This window comes from Bufo gargarizans, chromosome 2 (genome assembly GCF_014858855.1).
Source record: "Bufo gargarizans isolate SCDJY-AF-19 chromosome 2, ASM1485885v1, whole genome shotgun sequence".
Lineage (NCBI taxonomy): Eukaryota > Metazoa > Chordata > Amphibia > Anura > Bufonidae > Bufo > Bufo gargarizans.
In genome coordinates this window covers 44,018,478-44,035,889 of record NC_058081.1, presented here as the reverse complement: position 1 = coordinate 44,035,889, position 17,412 = coordinate 44,018,478, and positions in this window count along the sequence as shown.

Here is a 17,412-nt window from a genome sequence, read left to right as displayed (position 1 = left end):
AATAAGATCGCTTTTGATAAGACTATAAGGCAAACAGAGGGATCATTGTAAACACTGCATGAAGACTAATGGGCACATATAAATATCTACATATCGTTAATCCTGGTTACAGAATCCCTTTAAAGGCTTTGGGCACCATTGGGGACATCATTACATTTTACTCCTTTTGGGCTAAAAGTAATGTTTTCAGTTATTAAACATTTTCAACTGTTTTTCCTCAACAGGCCTCAGTTTCACTACATCTTCAGACGATTTATTTCGTTTTCACACTGAATCCATCAGGGAGATGCCCTGACCGCTCCATCTGTAGACCTTATCTGCACTTTCCTAACAGCTCGTAAACACTCATTACAGCTAGAAGGTCAGAGGCGAGGGCTTCAGATCCAGCTGATTGAGCAGTTCTCTGACAGACTGAGTGTGAAGGAGAAAGAACTTGTCTGCAGATGCAATGAAACTGAAGTCTGTAGAGGAAAAAGTGTTGAAAATGTTTAATAAAGAGCAATCTAAAAAAATTATTTTTAGCTCAAATTGAGTAAAATGCAATGATAAAAAAAAAAAAAAATTCCCAGTAGTGTCCATATCCTTGTAGATTTATTAATGCCCAGATCCATTATATATCACAGAATGATTAATATATTTTCAAGGTCTTTGAAATTTCTCCCAGCACATCCTTTTAGATGAGTTTTTCCTTTCTTAGATAATAACCGCAGATCACTGGTGTTAACAGGAATTGACAGAAGCTGATCTGGCCCTTATTTGCATTGTAAATAACATTGGAGAGACGCTGAGAATATTAGATCAGAATCAAGGTAATTTTCATTTGGAATAGGGGAAGCTTCTGTCCTTGAAATTCTAACTCTTCGTTCAAAGAGCATCATTATCACGTTCTTCACAATTGCTGAATAACATGTCAGGTTTTTCTATTCTATGAAAACCTGCCATGTTTTATCATCAGGATTTTTCTTTGTTACATCATTCTTTTTTCCCCACATATCAAGTGAATATATTGTTGGTTCAGCAATGTATTTGGAGGAAGAGTCCCCTTGAGGCATCTATTTTGTCTTAAAAGAGATAATTTCCACAAAAATGAGCACAGTCTACTGTAAAATACAGAGTGCTTTATAAAATCAAATAACGCGAGAAGAAGAAAAAAGGAGGATAAATAAGTGAGGGTCGATAAGATAGATAGATAGATATTACATAGATAGATAGATAGATAGATATGAGAGAGATAGATAGATCCCACTAAATGGAGACACCATCACTAGACCTGTGCAGGCACATGCCATAACACACAGTGCACACCCCAAAACGAACTTACCAGAAACCAGTGACAGCCAGAGTCACAGGAACCCCACAAACAAATCGACCAACACCCCAGAAACCACCCCTAAACAGAGAACAAATGGCTGTAATAAGTCACCCTGCCCGGAAATTGTCCTTATTATAGACTCCAATGGAAAGTACCTCAACACAAAGAGACTTTTCCCTGGGAAACAGGGCACAAAAATCCGCTGCTCAACCATTACACAAGCCGCGGAGGTGATTAATAATCCGTACTTCACAAACCCCAAGCACCTCATCCTACACACCGGCACAAATGATATGCAGCAAGAGGGCACCGCCAACAAACTGTTATAACTAGCAAAGGTTACCCAAGAAAAATTCCCCAGCACAAAAATAATCATTTTTGTACCTGCGCTCCCTGGACTTTATGTGGCTGTCATGGCCCATAAAAGGTAGGAACTAGTGTTAGGGACCACTCATGAAGGCGACCTTGACGTGGTGAGTGGCTTATTACGCTTTGGCCAAAATGTACACCAATGCCTTATTCAACATCCAGCATAAAGGCAGGGCAGAGTGCTGGTTGCAGTGTGCGATTGCATTTTGTGTTTTTACATTTATATCTCTATTTCGCCATAGCAATCTGCACCTGCTAGGGGTAGTGTGGGCTGAATTTTCCATATTTTTCTCTTTGTAGTACGTATTGGAGGCGTGGCGATCTCCAAGCAGTCAAGCACACCTGTCCAGTTAATCTGCCCCCTGGAGGCTGGTTTTAAAGTCAGTATAAAACTGAGTCTGCTTATATAGCACCTACCAGGCCATTAGGCTCCAGGAGAAGTATATAGTGGGTTCAGCATGCATGTGAGTACTTGCATCCCTGGATCCGATGAAAGCTGTAATGGCACCGGACGGGGTTAAAAGCAGAGTGTGCTTGGCGTGCATGCTGTACCTGCGCTCCCTGGACTTTATGTGGCTGTCATGGCCCATAAAAGGTAGGAACTAGTGTTAGGGACCACTCATGAAGGCGACCTTGACGTGGTGAGTGGCTTATTACGCTTTGGCCAAAATGTACACCAATGCCTTATTCAACATCCAGCATAAAGGCAGGGCAGAGTGCTGGTTGCAGTGTGCGATTGCATTTTGTGTTTTTACATTTATATCTCTATTTCGCCATAGCAATCTGCACCTGCTAGGGGTAGTGCGGGCTCAATTTTCCATATTTTTCTCTTTGTAGTACGTATTGGAGGCGTGGTGATCTCCAAGCAGTCAAGCACACCTGTCCAGTTAATCTGCCCCCTGGAGGCTGGTTTTAAAGTCAGTATAAAACTGAGTCTGCTTATATAGCACCTACCAGGCCATTAGGCTCCAGGAGAAGTATATAGTGGGTTCAGCATGCATGTGAGTACTTGCATCCCTGGATCCGATGAAAGCTGTAATGGCACCGGACGGGGTTAAAAGCAGAGTGTGCTTGGCGTGCATGCTGTACCTGCGCTCCCTGGACTTTATGTGGCTGTCATGGCCCATAAAAGGTAGGAACTAGTGTTAGGGACCACTCATGAAGGCGACCTTGACGTGGTGAGTGGCTTATTACGCTTTGGCCAAAATGTACACCAATGCCTTATTCAACATCCAGCATAAAGGCAGGGCAGAGTGCTGGTTGCAGTGTGCGATTGCATTTTGTGTTTTTACATTTATATCTCTATTTCGCCATAGCAATCTGCACCTGCTAGGGGTAGTGCGGGCTGAATTTTCCATATTTTTCTCTTTGTAGTACGTATTGGAGGCGTGGCGATCTCCAAGCAGTCAAGCACACCTGTCCAGTTAATCTGCCCCCTGGAGGCTGGTTTTAAAGTCAGTATAAAACTGAGTCTGCTTATATAGCACCTACCAGGCCATTAGGCTCCAGGAGAAGTATATAGTGGGTTCAGCATGCATGTGAGTACTTGCATCCCTGGATCTGATGAAAGCTGTAATGGCACCGGACGGGGTTAAAAGCAGAGTGTGCTTGGCGTGCATGCTGTACCTGCGCTCCCTGGACTTTATGTGGCTGTCATGGCCCATAAAAGGTAGGAACTAGTGTTAGGGACCACTCATGAAGGCGACCTTGACGTGGTGAGTGGCTTATTACGCTTTGGCCAAAATGTACACCAATGCCTTATTCAACATCCAGCATAAAGGCAGGGCAGAGTGCTGGTTGCAGTGTGCGATTGCATTTTGTGTTTTTACAAAAATAATCATGACTGCCCTGGTCCCAAGGAAAGATATACCCCCCGTATAACTCAACAGATCAACACCGAGCTGGCCACCAATATTACACAAATACCAAATATAAAACTGGCACAACACCCAGTAATTACACTCCGTCACCTGTACGACGACAAACACCTTGATAAACAAGAAGTGAGCCATCTTGCCAAATAAATTAAGGACCTGGTACTAGACAGACCACAGAGACCCTGACCCCAAGGAAACCAAAGCCCCCAAAATAGCAAACCACAGGAAACAATTACCCCAGACCCAGCCCACAAAGATTGCAGAGGTGGAGGAAACCACCAGCAAAAAAATGGCAACACACCGCAACAGAGAACAGAAGCATAGTGGAAATAAGAACCCTACTCAGCACACTCTGTAGCAAACTAATGTAACCCTCAAAACCACCTGCTATGTCTGATGAAAATGGCGCTCATTACAAGGTATACCGACTCACGATGACATCCCTTATTATCAGAAGCTGGAATATCCAAGGGCTGAATGATTCAGCTTTTGGATCCAAACCTAATGATCCAGACTTCAAAGAAAGACTAAAAAACATTGATATCCAAATGGGCTACAAGGAATTTTCCATCTCTGCCCGGAAAAGCAAGACCACCAAACTGGGCCGCCTTTCAGGATGCATATTAATATGGTACAAGGAGGAGCCTAAAGAGCATGTGAAAGCTATCAAACGAGGAGACAACCATATTTAGATAAAAATAAGTAGCTCCATTCTCAGCGGTCAGTATGACATCAACCTCTGTGCAGCATACACCCCTCCCTCAGAGTCCCCCTACTACAACCCAGACATCTATGAGGTCCTAAAAGGGGAGGCTGCCCAATTCCAGTCTCGGGGCAGAGTGCTGATCTGCGGTGATTTCAATGCCAGAACTGGCACAGAGAAGGACTATCTGACCTCTGATGGAAACGCATATATCCTTGGGGGCGAGACCCACTACCTGGACTCTGTACAGACAATAAGAAACAGCTATGACAGAGTTGTCAACAAGAGTGGGAAAGCACTGCTGAACCTGTGCCGGAGCTTGGGTCTGTACATGGGCGTATCAGGAGTGACTCGTTAGGATGGTTCACACTAAACTCTCATGTGGGCAGCAGTGTGGTGGACTATGCCATCACAGACGCAGACCCAGCCGACATAAATACCTTTATAGTCACCCCATGAGACACACCTGTCAGACCACAACCAGATCCTGCAGCACATGAGATCCACCGACAAGCAAGCCACACAGCTGCCCCATTAGTCTCGTCTTTACAATCTGCCACCATCCTTTAAATGGGTCAGCCAGTCTGCCGCCGAATATACCAACGCGACCAACCGACCTGAAATCAAAGAACTTCTCACAAACTTTTACATGAGCTTTTATGAGTCAAACCAACAAGGGGTCACCCAGGCAGTGAAGGACATTAATACCACCCTGTACACCATGGCAGAACTAGCAGGTCTGAAACGGACAAACCTCAAATGACCTAATAACAAACAGTCCCATAAATGGTTTGACAGCGACTGCAAGGCTCTGCGAAGTTTCCTAAGGGTAGCCTCCAACCAAAAACACAGAGACCCCAACAACAGGATGCGAGGGAGGCCTACGACCCTCTACGCAGGCGATACAAACGCACCCTCAGAGAGAAGAAACAAAGGCACCTCTCCCACAAACTCCGGCAGCTCGAGGACTCCCTCCAGGACAACTCATTCTGGGAGACCTGGCACCATATGGGCACAAAACCCAAGAAAAACTCCCTCCACATTCAAAATGGCAGCATCTGGCTCAGCTACTTCAGGAACCTCTACAAAAACATCCCTATAGATGACCAAACCCTGGAACAGCAACAGATAACCACAAAACTGAGGGACATGAAGGAGGCCATCAAGAACTTCCTGAACTCTCTGGACTCACCAATCACCATGCAAGAGATGCAGGAAATAATCGCCCTGCTGAAAGGCAAAAAGGCTAGCGGTACTGACGGCATCCTGCCAGAGATAATTAAATACAGCCCCCCAGACATACACATAGCACTGGCAAAATGATTCACCCTCGTCCTTCCTGCGGGACACTTCCCCCAAGACTGGAACCAAGGCCTTATAACACCCATCTACAAGAATGGGGACCAATATGATCCAGCCAATTACAGAGGGATCTGCGTCAGCAGCACTCTGGGGAAACTGTTCAATAGCATCATCAATAAAAGAATACTCACCTTTCTCACACAGCACGAGGTTCTCAGCAAAAGCCAAGCCGGATTCATGCCAAACCACCGCACCACTGACCATATCTACTTCTGCACCGCCTCATCAAGACACACATCCACGATACCAAATGTGGCAAAATATTTGCCTGTTTTGTGGACTTTAAGAAGGCGTTTGACTCGGTGTGGCACCCGGGCCTGTTCTTGAAACTTCTGGAGAGCGGAATAGGAGGGAGAACGTATGATGTCATCAAGAGCTCATACACCAGGAACTAATGCAGCGTGAAGATGAACGGAAAGAGGACGGCTTATTTCCAGCAGGCCCGAGGGGTCAGACAGGGCTGCAGCCTGAGCCCAACCATCTTTAATATCTATATTAATGAACTGGCTGCAGCTCTGGAGGCCTCCTCAGCACCAGGCCTCCCCCTGCATGACCACAAGGTGAAGTTCCTGCTGTATGCCGATGACCTCCTGCTTCTGTCCTCAACAGAGAGAGGCCTGCAAGACAGCCTGGCAGTACTGGAAAAATTCAGCACCACATGGGCACTATCCATTAATCTGGAAGACCAAAGTCAGAATAAAGCCCCCATTCCTTCGTTCACATTAAATGACTCCACACTGTAGAAAACGAACAGCTACACCTACCTGGGACTGGAGCTTAACCAATCAGGGAGCTTCAAAGCAGCAATAGAAACACTGAAAGTAAAAGCCTGCAGAACCTTCTATGCCATCAGAAGGCAAATGTATCACCTCAAACCACCAGTGAGGGTCTGGCTGAAAATATTTGATGGTATCATTGCCTCGATCCTGCTCTATGGCAATGAGGTGTGGGGCCCGGCCACCTACCCAGGCCAGTCAAAGTGGGATTCCAGCCCAATAGAGACCTTCCATCTAGAGTTCTGCAAATACCTCCTCCAAGTCCATCGCAGCACCTCCAACATGGCGTGCCGGGCAGAGCTGGGCAGGTTTCCACTATGGCTCAACATGCAGAACAGGGCAATATCATTCTGGGCGCACTTACAGGACAACAGCCCCGGCTCTTACCACCACCCAGCCTAGCTGAGCCACAGGGCCCAGAGCAAACCCTCCGCCCTCCAACTGAGTGTCAGCTGTCTGCCCAGGCAAAAACCCCAATATGCCCTGAACAAAGCACAAATAAATGGTGTCATAGAGAGCTGCAAAGAGCGATACATAGAGGAATGGAGAAGCGAAATAAACACCTCCCCGAAACTTACCGTATACAAATCAGTGCAAAGGGACTACACCATGGCACCTTAACTGGAGAGGATACCCACCCCGAAACACAGACAGACCCTGAGCCTGTACAGACTGAGCACCCACAGCCTGGAGATGGAGACGGGCAGCACAGGCAGACATACAAGCCGCGGGACAGCAGACTGTGCCAGCACTGTGTGCAGGGGGCCCTGGAGGATGAGGCCCACTTCCTGCTACACTGCAGCAAATACTAACCTGTGAGGGCTACTTACTTCCAGAGACTCTCCGCTCACATCCCAGATTTCACCTCCATAGATGAGTAGAGGAAACTCCACATCCTACTGGGGGAAGAGGAGTCCACTGTGGATATCGCTGCCCAATATGTCTCAACCTGACACCAACTGAGAGGAAGATGAGACACCATGGGCTATTGTACCCCCATACTGCCCCTTTAACCCAACATCCACCCCCTTTAATTCCCACATCAAACACCACTCTACAATACCTATTATTTGGCAATGCTAAATGTTTTACTTAGACGTGCCAATTAAGCTTTATTGAATTGAATTGGATGGATATATAGATAGATATTAGATAGATAGATATAGATATGAGATAGATTGATTGATAGATAAATAGATATTAGATAGGTAGATAGATAGATAGATAGATAGATAGATAGATAGATAGATAGATATGAGATTGGATCTAAACCTTTATTGTGGTAGGGGCTGAAGTGTACATTGGCGTGGAGTCGGGAGGGATGCCTATTACCTTCCAAGATCTATCTGGCTGAACTGTGCCTGGAGCCAGTGCGGGGCAGGCCTGAATAAGTGGGCAAGAAGACTACCCACGCTGTAGGAGGGAAATAGTTAATGAACCAAACGACACCTGGGCGATCCAGGATGACAGGAGCCGAGCGAGCCTGGGTGATCCAGGATGACAGGAGCAGAGCGAGCCTGGGCGAACCAGGATGACAGGGGCAGAGCGAGCCTGGGCGATCCAGGATGACAGGGGCAGAGCGAGCCTGGGCAATCCAGGATGACAGGGGCAGAGCGAGCTGGGGTGATCCAGGATGACAGGGGCAGAGCGAGCCTGGGCGATCCAGGATGACAGGAGCAGAGCGAGCCTGGGCAATCCAGGATGACACGAGCAGAGCGAGCCTGGGCGATCCAGGATGACAGGAGCAGAGCGAGCCTGGGCGAACCAGGATGACAGGAGCAGAGCGAGCCTGGGCGATCCAGGATGACAGGAGCAGAGCGAGCCTGGGCGATCCAGGATGACAGGAGCAGAGCGAGCCTGGGCGATCCAGGATGACAGGAGCAGAGCGAGCCTGGGCGATCCAGGATGACAGGAGCAGAGCGAGCCTGGGCGATCCAGGATGACAGGAGCAGAGCGAGCCTGGGCGATCCAGGATGACAGGAGCAGAGCGAGCCTGGGCGATCCAGGATGACAGGAGCAGAGCGAGCCTGGGCGATCCAGGATGACAGGAGCAGAGCGAGCCTGGGCGATCCAGGATGGCAGGAGCAGAGCGAGCCTGGGCGATCCAGGATGACAGGAGCAGAGCGAGCCTGGGCGATCCAGGATGACAGGAGCAGAGCGAGCCTGGGCGATCCAGGATGACAGGAGCAGAGCGAGCCTGGGCGATCCAGGATGACAGGAGCAGAGCGAGCCTGGGCGATCCAGGATGACAGGAGCAGAGCGAGCCTGGGCGATCCAGGATGACAGGAGCAGAGCGAGCCTGGGCGAACCAGGATGATAGAGACAGAGCGAGCCTGGGCCAGCCAGGATAACTGAAACAGAGAGAGCCTGGGGATCCAGGAAGACAGAGGCAGAGCGAGCCTGGGCGAGCCTGGGCGATCCAGGACGACAAAGACCTCAGATGACGTGGGAGTGTGTCAAGAAGCAGGGAAGACAGACAGAAGGCGTAGGCATGATACCTTAAGAATTCGGGAAGCTGATAAGCAGCTACTTGGCTGATCGGGAGGACTGAATATCAGACATCACCGCAGCCCTGTTTGTTTAGAGAAAAGATTGCCCAAAAAGGTACATTAGGAAACCGGAAAATAGCACGGCAACAAAACCCCACTACTAAAACAAACATTCATGGAGTTAGCTACCCTGGAGGGGATAACTTGTGTTACATCTGGTAGCAGCCGCGGAAGGTGCAGTTTCTGGTTCCAGTCGAGGAGGCATAGAGCGATTGTGCAGCAATAGATAGGCACCTGCGTGTATAGGGGTCCACCGGAGGTTCCAACCCAAACTTAACCTGGGCCAGCGGTAGTATAGACGATGGGAACCAGAACAGCAGTCCCAGACCCCGCTGCAGCGACCGCAAGGCAGCACCTCACTGATCACACCGGAGTCTGGTCTCTCTGCTGCGTTCCTGAAGCTTCTTTTCTCTTTCCCCTTTTTTTTTTTTTTCACCGGAATGGAGAAACAGGCCGGCTAGCCCCGTGCCTGCCAACCATGGCTCCTCGGCTGGAATGTACAGCAAAATAAATGAAAAAATAGAAAACAATACATGCAATTATACCTAATTACCGTTGTAGATACCCCCAGGTCCGGTGTATTGAAGAAGAACTTGTACCAATTAGATTTTATTATTATCCTTATTCTTAAACACCGCTTTAGGAGAGCCGGGAAGAGAAGGAAGATGCGGGAACGGGGACCGGGCGGGGAGCAAGAAAGGATGACAGAGGCAGCGTGGGCCTGGGTGATCCAGGATGACAGAGGCCGAATGAGCCTGGGCGATCTAGGATGACAGAGGCAGAAAGAGCCTGGGCGATCCAGGATGACAGAGGCAGAAAGAGCCTGGGCGATCCAGGATGACAGAGGCAGGAAGAGCCTGGGCGATCCAGGATGACAGAGGCAGAAAGAGCCTGGGTGATCCAGGATGACTGAGGCAGAAAGAGCCTGGGCGATCCAGGATGACAGAGGCAGAAAGAGCCTGGGCGATCCAGGATGACAGAGGCAGAAAGAGCCTGGGCGATCCAGGATGACAGAGGCAGAACGAGCCTGGGTGATCCAGGATGACAGAGGCAGAACGAGCCTGGGCGATCCAGGATGAAGGAGGCAGAACGAGCCTGGACGATTCAGGATGACAGAGGCAGGAAGAGCCTGGGCGATCCAGGATGACAGAGGCAGAACGAGCCTGGGCGATCCAGGATGAAGGAGGCAGAACGAGCCTGGACGATTCAGGATGACAGAGGCAGGAAGAGCCTGGGCGATCCAGGATGACAGAGGCAGAACGAGCCTGGGTGATCCAGGATGACAGAGACAGAGCGAGCCTGGGCGATCCAGGATGACAGAGACAGAGCGAGCCTGGGCGATCCAGGATGACAGAGACAGAGCGAGCCTGGGCGATCCAGGATGACAGAGACAGGATGAGCCTGGGCAATCCAGGGAGACTACAGATGATGTGTGAGAGCGAGACAAGAAGCATGGAAAACAGACAAAATGACGTGTGCGTGATACCTGAAGAAATTCGGGAAGCTGAGCAGCTACTTGGCTGAACGGGAAGACTGGATATCGGACGGTACTGCAGCCCTGTTCATTTTGGAAAAATTTATCAGCACCTAGGTATAGACAACAAGCTCATGAAGTAAGCCCTGAGCCCGAAATGGCACATAAGAGAACCGGAAAACAGCATCTCCACCTGGGAAGGGAAGAACCCGTTTAATTGACATCCCGCCCTCCCCCACACACGTGGCGGGGGCAGTACAACACAGTGGTGTTATATACGTGTGCGCGGGAGGGCGGTAAAACACGGCGGTGTTATACAGATGTGCACAGGAGGGCGGTATAACACGGCTGTGTTATACACATGTGCATGGGGGGGCGGCACGACACAGCTGTGCCATATACATGCGCACAGGAGGGCGGTATAATACAGCTGTGCCATATAGATGCGCACAGGAGGGCGGTATAATACAGCGGTGCCATATACATGTGCACAGGAGGGCGGTATGACATGGCAGTGCCATACATAAGTGCACAGGAGGGTGATATAATACAGCTGTGTTATATAGATGTGCACAGGAGGGCGGCACAACACAGCGGAGCCAAACTCATGCGCACAGGAGGGCGGTAGAATGCAGTGGTGCGATGCACATGCGAACAGGAGGGAAGTGTAACACAGCTGTGCCATGTACCAGTGCACAGAAGGGCGGTATAACACAGCGGTGCTATATGCGTGCACAGGAGGGCGGATACAGCGGTGTTAAGTACATGGGCACAGGAGGGCAGCATAATACAGCAGTGTGGTATATATATGCAGAGGAGGGCGGTATAATACAGAAGTGTTATATACTTGTGGCCGCAAACCGAGCCCAGCGAGAGCGGTCAGCCCTACCTGAAGTGCCGAGGATGCTGGTCCTCCCGAAACCCCAAACCGCAGACAAGAAAAAATGCACGCTGTGCGGAGGCTCCCCCAGGAGCTGAAGGAGGGAAGAAGACCGGCCGAACCCGCCAGGCATGCCGGATGAACGCTGCCCCCAGCCGAGGAAGCTTGGAGAGCCGCGACTTACCCGGAAGTGAGATAGGCAGGGAACCGGAAGTGACGGAACGGACTGGCGAAAGGAGCATGAAGCGACCGTCCACAGGGGGAGGGCGCGCGAGGAGATATAGCCAGCAGCCCCGCCCACAAATACAGGCTGTAACCAGCCTTAATACTAATATTCTGAAAAAAACGTTTGGACCTACCGGTTTCCTAACATTTTGTGGAGTTTAAACTAGTGAGCATCAATTATGTTTCCATATCACTGGTCATATTCTATGTTCCTCTTAGGCTACATTCACACGTCAGTATTTTTTTATATCCCGAATTTCGGTCCATTTTTTGCGGATCCGTTGTTCCTGAAAATGTTTCCGTATGTCATCCGTTTTTTGCGGATCCGCAAAAAACTGAAACATGTATAAATTTCACAAAGCAAATAAAGTTGTTGGGATTTCTTTGAAAAAAAGTGTAAAAAAAAAGTGAATAAAAGTCTAGTTATGTGTTACCTCAGGTGCCATTTTCTTTGGTTCATGGTGAGGTAAAGAGCTCTGTGTAGAAATTTTGCTGTTTAGCCATTTTTCTATGCAAACTCTACTGCGATAACATGCCGAAGGATATTTCTGGAGTTCTGTTCCATTGGGTCCTATTTTGTTTATTTGGACATCAAGCAGCAATGTTGGAAGAAGAACCGGAGAGGAGGAGGAGGAGACAGTGGATTCATCCCATTGTTGCGCAGAGACATCAGAAGGGACAATTTCATACTCTTTATTACGATCTGCGTCAAGACCCCTTCAAGTTTCAAAATTTTTGCCGTATGTCCATGGAGTCATTTGATCACCTTTTGTCGTCTCTCCATCCAGACCTTAACTTCATGGACACTAGCATGCGGCGCAGCATCTCTGCCGAACAAAGGCTTATTGTCACGTTGAGGTAAGGTTTTTTTGGTAATCGTTGAGGTAAGGTTTTTTTGGTAATGTGAATATTTTGTGGTTTTTTATTGAAATAAAAAAAAAAAATTTCTTTTTCCCACAGATTCCTTGCAACTGGAAATTTGTTTGCATCACTGCACTTTGAATTTTTGCTTGGGATCTCAACAATCTCTGGGATTGTCTGCCATACGTGTCAAGTCATATGGCAGCGACTCAGAGATGCGGTGATGCCCACCCCCAAGGCGGAAGATTGGCTTCGTATCGCCGAGGGATTTTACCAATCAGCGCAGTTTCCAAACTGCATTGGGGCACTGGACGGAAAGCACATCCGTGTGAAGAAGCCGCCTCACTCAGGGTCCCGGTACTTCAATTACAAGCAATATTTTTCTGTAGTGCTGATGGCCTTGGTTGACAGTAACTACAAGTTTGTAATTGTGGATATCGGGGCCTACGGGAGCACTTCAGACAGCCGCATCTTTAGTGTTTCCAGAATGGGTGAACGGCTTCGTGAAAACCAGCTTGCCCTGCCAGAGCCAAGAAGACTACCCGGATCTGCAGGTCCGCCGGCTCCATTTGTGATCGTGGCAGATGAAGGATTCGCATTGTCACACCACCTGATGCGGCCCTTCCCTAGACGCGATCTTGATGACAGGAAGCGCATCTTTAATTATCGATTGACTCGCGCCCGTCGGTATGTGGAGTGCGCTTTTGGAATACTGTCCAGTAAGATGAATCCGTACAATGCCACCCTCATGATTCAGGCTTGTGTACTGCTGCACAACTTCACCAGGATACATGATGCCTCCACTGATGCTGATATTGGTCAAAATGAGCCATCTTCTGTCAATTTTGATCTGAGTCGGACTGGACGACCGGGAACGGCTGGGCTAGCTGTTCGGGAATTCTATGCCGACTTTTTCAGCAGTCCAGAGGGGGCATTACCATGGCAATTGGAAGCCATCCGTGGAAGACGTTGATTTCAGCTTGAATCTGGTTTCCAAATTACTATACAAATTTACATTTTCTTAGTTTAGTTAGATCCCCTGTTGTTAGTTTAGTTTAGGGACTCGCAAGATAATGAGGACCCTTGACGTGGGCTTGCGAGCTGAGGTATTTAATATTTGACAAATGACTATCATTATATCAAATTTTGGTGATAGTGTTTTAAAAATTTGTAATTTTTTTTATTAAATACCTTCAAATACCTCAAAATAACATTTATTAAAAATTGTTTGAAATGTGTTTTTGAATTGTGCTTTTGTAACCACAAAAGTTTTTTTTTTTAACTATTAAATTTTTCCTAAATGTGTGTTGGACTTAAATTTTATTATTTATATGTTATTAACTTTAATTGTCTAAATAAAAATTAATGGACATATTTAAATGAAAAATGTCATTTATTATAGTAAGAATATTTTTTTCAAGGAAAAAATTAAAGATCAAAAAGTTCCCTTGTAAAAGGGCCGGGATTTGAACTGGGGGAACGAGTTCCCTCTGAAGACCTGGGGTGTCCATGTTGAAATTGGTAACTCCCCTGGGTAGAGGTTTCTCCACGATATGACCGAGATGGTGGTGGATAGTGGGAATAAGTTTGCCCAAATGGCCTCCAATTGAGCATTTCATCTCGATCGCGCTCCAAATTGTGAACCGTTTTAATGGGTTCTTGTGGACCTGCAAATAGGTCCATTAAAAGTGCCAGCAGCAGATAGACACCAAGCTTTTCGTTCCTCGGGTATTTTTTTAAGTAAGGGCAACAAACTTTTAACCATGGTTTCGTCCGGACTCTCACCACGATTCTGGTTTAGATACTCTATAACCCTTGATTCAACAATGGTTCGAGTATCTAAAGCAGAATCGGGGGGAGGGGGACCCCTACGTCTACCAGAGGAACGACGCTGGGTGTTTATCTGCTGTGGCACTGCGATATTTTCTGGGACATCCTCTGAGACCGTTAGCAAAGGTGGATTTCCTTCCGTGGATGGAGGGGCAGATGTATTATCAATGGAAGATGGTCCAGATGCTGCTTCGACTTCATCCGGGTCTTGGCTGAGGTTATCAACGGTCCTGTAAAATATTTTCAAAAGTATTATTAAAGTTAATTATTCAAGGAAATATAAAAATCAAATTTGATTATTATTTGACAGACATGCTGATCCGGGAAACGTCTAGCAGTTTCAAAACTACATTTCCCATCATTTCAGAATGGCATTCAGAAATCCTCTTATTAGGACCGTTGTGGGAGTTGCTATTTGCCAACTGTTTTAAGAATGACGCAGGGTCACTAGCCAAGCTATTGGATATGAAAATACCATAGGCCCCTTGCAGATGAGAATAACTGATTCTGTCTGGATAGATTGACTAACTAGTTCAACTAAACCCACGGGATTCCTCAATCAATGAGTGTGACATTATTATTAAAAAGTAAAAATTTTAAGCCCAAAAAGTAAAAAAAAAAAAAAAAACATCCCTCTCACCAGGAGAAAACTTCTATGTTAGAATATACAATCGAATTTCAGTTTGAAGGCTCAAACTCAGGTCCATCAGTATAATCTAACACAGAGGCCTTCCCGTGGCGATAGGGACGCTTCAAGTTGGAATATAAAAAGAACAATGTACATACTGACCCTTGCCTGCCTGGCAACACCCTATCGGTTACAGGGTGCTATGATCCCCACAATTAACCACTCTGGTGCGGTTATGTACACTGTTCTTAGTATAATAGAACTAGAAGCGGGAACGCCTCTGTGTGTGCATATACTGTTTGATCTGAGTTATTACAAACAAACTCACATCCAATGGTATATTCTAGGCATGCTCAACGAGCGGCCCTCAAGCTGTTGTCCAACTAAAACTCCCACGTTGGCCTGCCGTAAGCTGATAGCTGTATTCTGTTCGGGCATGCTGGTAGTTGTAGTTTGGCAACAGCTGGAGGGCCGCAGGTTGAGCATGCCTGGTATATTATAACATAGAGGCTTTCTCAGGGTGATGGGGATGCTTCAAGTTAAAAAATACCATTGGATTTGAGAAAACTCTGATCCAATGGTATATTAATAGGGACTCCTGACTTTACATTGAAAGGCAATGTGAAATGGATCCGTTTACAATTGCACCATGTTGTGTAACTGCAAAAGGATCCGTACACATTTACTTACATTGTACCTCAGGACGGATCCCTTTGGTTCGGCACCTCCAGGAGCACACCTAAATTCTTCATACATCATCTAGATGCCCGCCTCCTGAGTGAAAAAGAGGCATGATGGCGCAAAATGTATGCATTCTAAATGGAACCATATCCAATCAGAATGCATAGGTCCCGAACTGATCATTCTTTGGCCGCTTGCGAGAGCCTTAAAACTGATTTCACAGGTCGACCCAGAAACGCCAGTCTGAAAGGCACCAAACTATAATCATCAAGATGACATTGAAATCTAATCTTAATAAAACATTACTTACGGTCGAGTTTCCATGATTGGCCTTAAAAAATGTAAATTGGCCGTATACAAGTATGGCTTTTTGGCCAATGATCCGTCGACACTTTTTTGCCTCTGGTTCATCTCCCGCTTGAATTGGTCCCGACACGAATACCAGCGGTTTTTAATTTTGCTGACTAGGTAAAAAAAACAAAAAAAGAATAAACAGACATATATTTTACATTTTACATAATTATAAAAAAACAACATATCTGAGATTTAAACAGTATTCAAACACTCATCTCCTCAATTTACTGTATTAGCTGTAAGGCAGGCATGCACTACCTCAGGCCCTCATGCTGTTTCCAAACTACAACTCCCAGCATTTCTGCACAGACGACAGCTAACAGCCTATAGCATGGCATGTTAGGTGTTGTAGATTGTCCAAAGCTGGATGGCCACAGCTTGAGCAGCCATGCTATAAGGAGTTAACATGTTTGCAAGGCCTAAAAAAAAAGTAGCCATATGCAGCTGTATAATAATGCCTTGCTATACACAGGTTTGCAAAGTAAAAATCTAGTGCAGCCATACTAAAAAGCGCAGCCTAAGGGGAGGCTGACATGAGAGGTTGGGGGGACGAGGGGGTGTAGTGTATGTTTGTTTTGAGGGCCCATTGGGGGCGCATTTGAAGGCGGAGGTGAGGGAGCGGATTTGGAAAGGGGAGTATATTGAGATTTTTTCATTGTTACCTTTGGAGAGATTTCAGTTAGATAGAACGCGGCGGGAGGAAGGGAAGAAGGAGGAAGAGGAGAAGCGTAGATATCGGCTTATTCCGCGTACCTTTTCTAATTGGTTACAGGCGTTTGCTATCCTGGCGAGCGTCATTGGGGAGAAGGCGCCGGAGTGCTGCTCCGCGCTGTTTTGTTACATGGACGCGATTGGGGAAGCGTATCGGGTGTATGGGGGTGTGGGCTGGCTGCGCTATGATGAGCAGTTTCGGCAGAGGAAGGCGGTCCGTCCGAATATGCAGTGGGACCATAAAGATCTTGGTTTGTGGATGCGGGTGGCGGCGCCAGGGCGGCAGGGGCAGTCCTTTCGGGGGGATGCGGGTAGTGGAGCAGGACAGTCTGGACTGTCAACAGCGGCGGCAAAAGGGTTGTGCTTCCTTTTTAATGAAGGGAACTGCAGGTTTGGGGCAAAGTGCAAGTTCAAGCACGAGTGCACTGCCTGTGGGGGGGCTCATGGGGGGTCCAGATGTTTTCGGGGGGGTAGGCCGCGGGGGGGGGGGGGATTCTGATGGAAAGAGGTTTGACGCCGGTGCGGGTGGAAAGGATGGAGCCGTTTTTAAATAGGTATCCGGTTCGGGCGGCGGCTCAGTTATTGTTAGATGGTTTTAGTTTTAGGATCCCGTCGGACGCAGGTCCCACCAGGCTCACTGGTAGGAATTTGCGGTCAGCAGGGGAGCATGCGGAAATAGTGTCAGATAAGCTAAAGAAGGAGGTGTTGTTGGGGCGGATGGATGGCCCGTTTGTGGATCCGCCGTTGGCTGACTTTAAGGTTTCACCGCTGGGGGTGGTGCCGAAGAAGGAGCCGAACAAGTTTCGGCTGATTCATCACT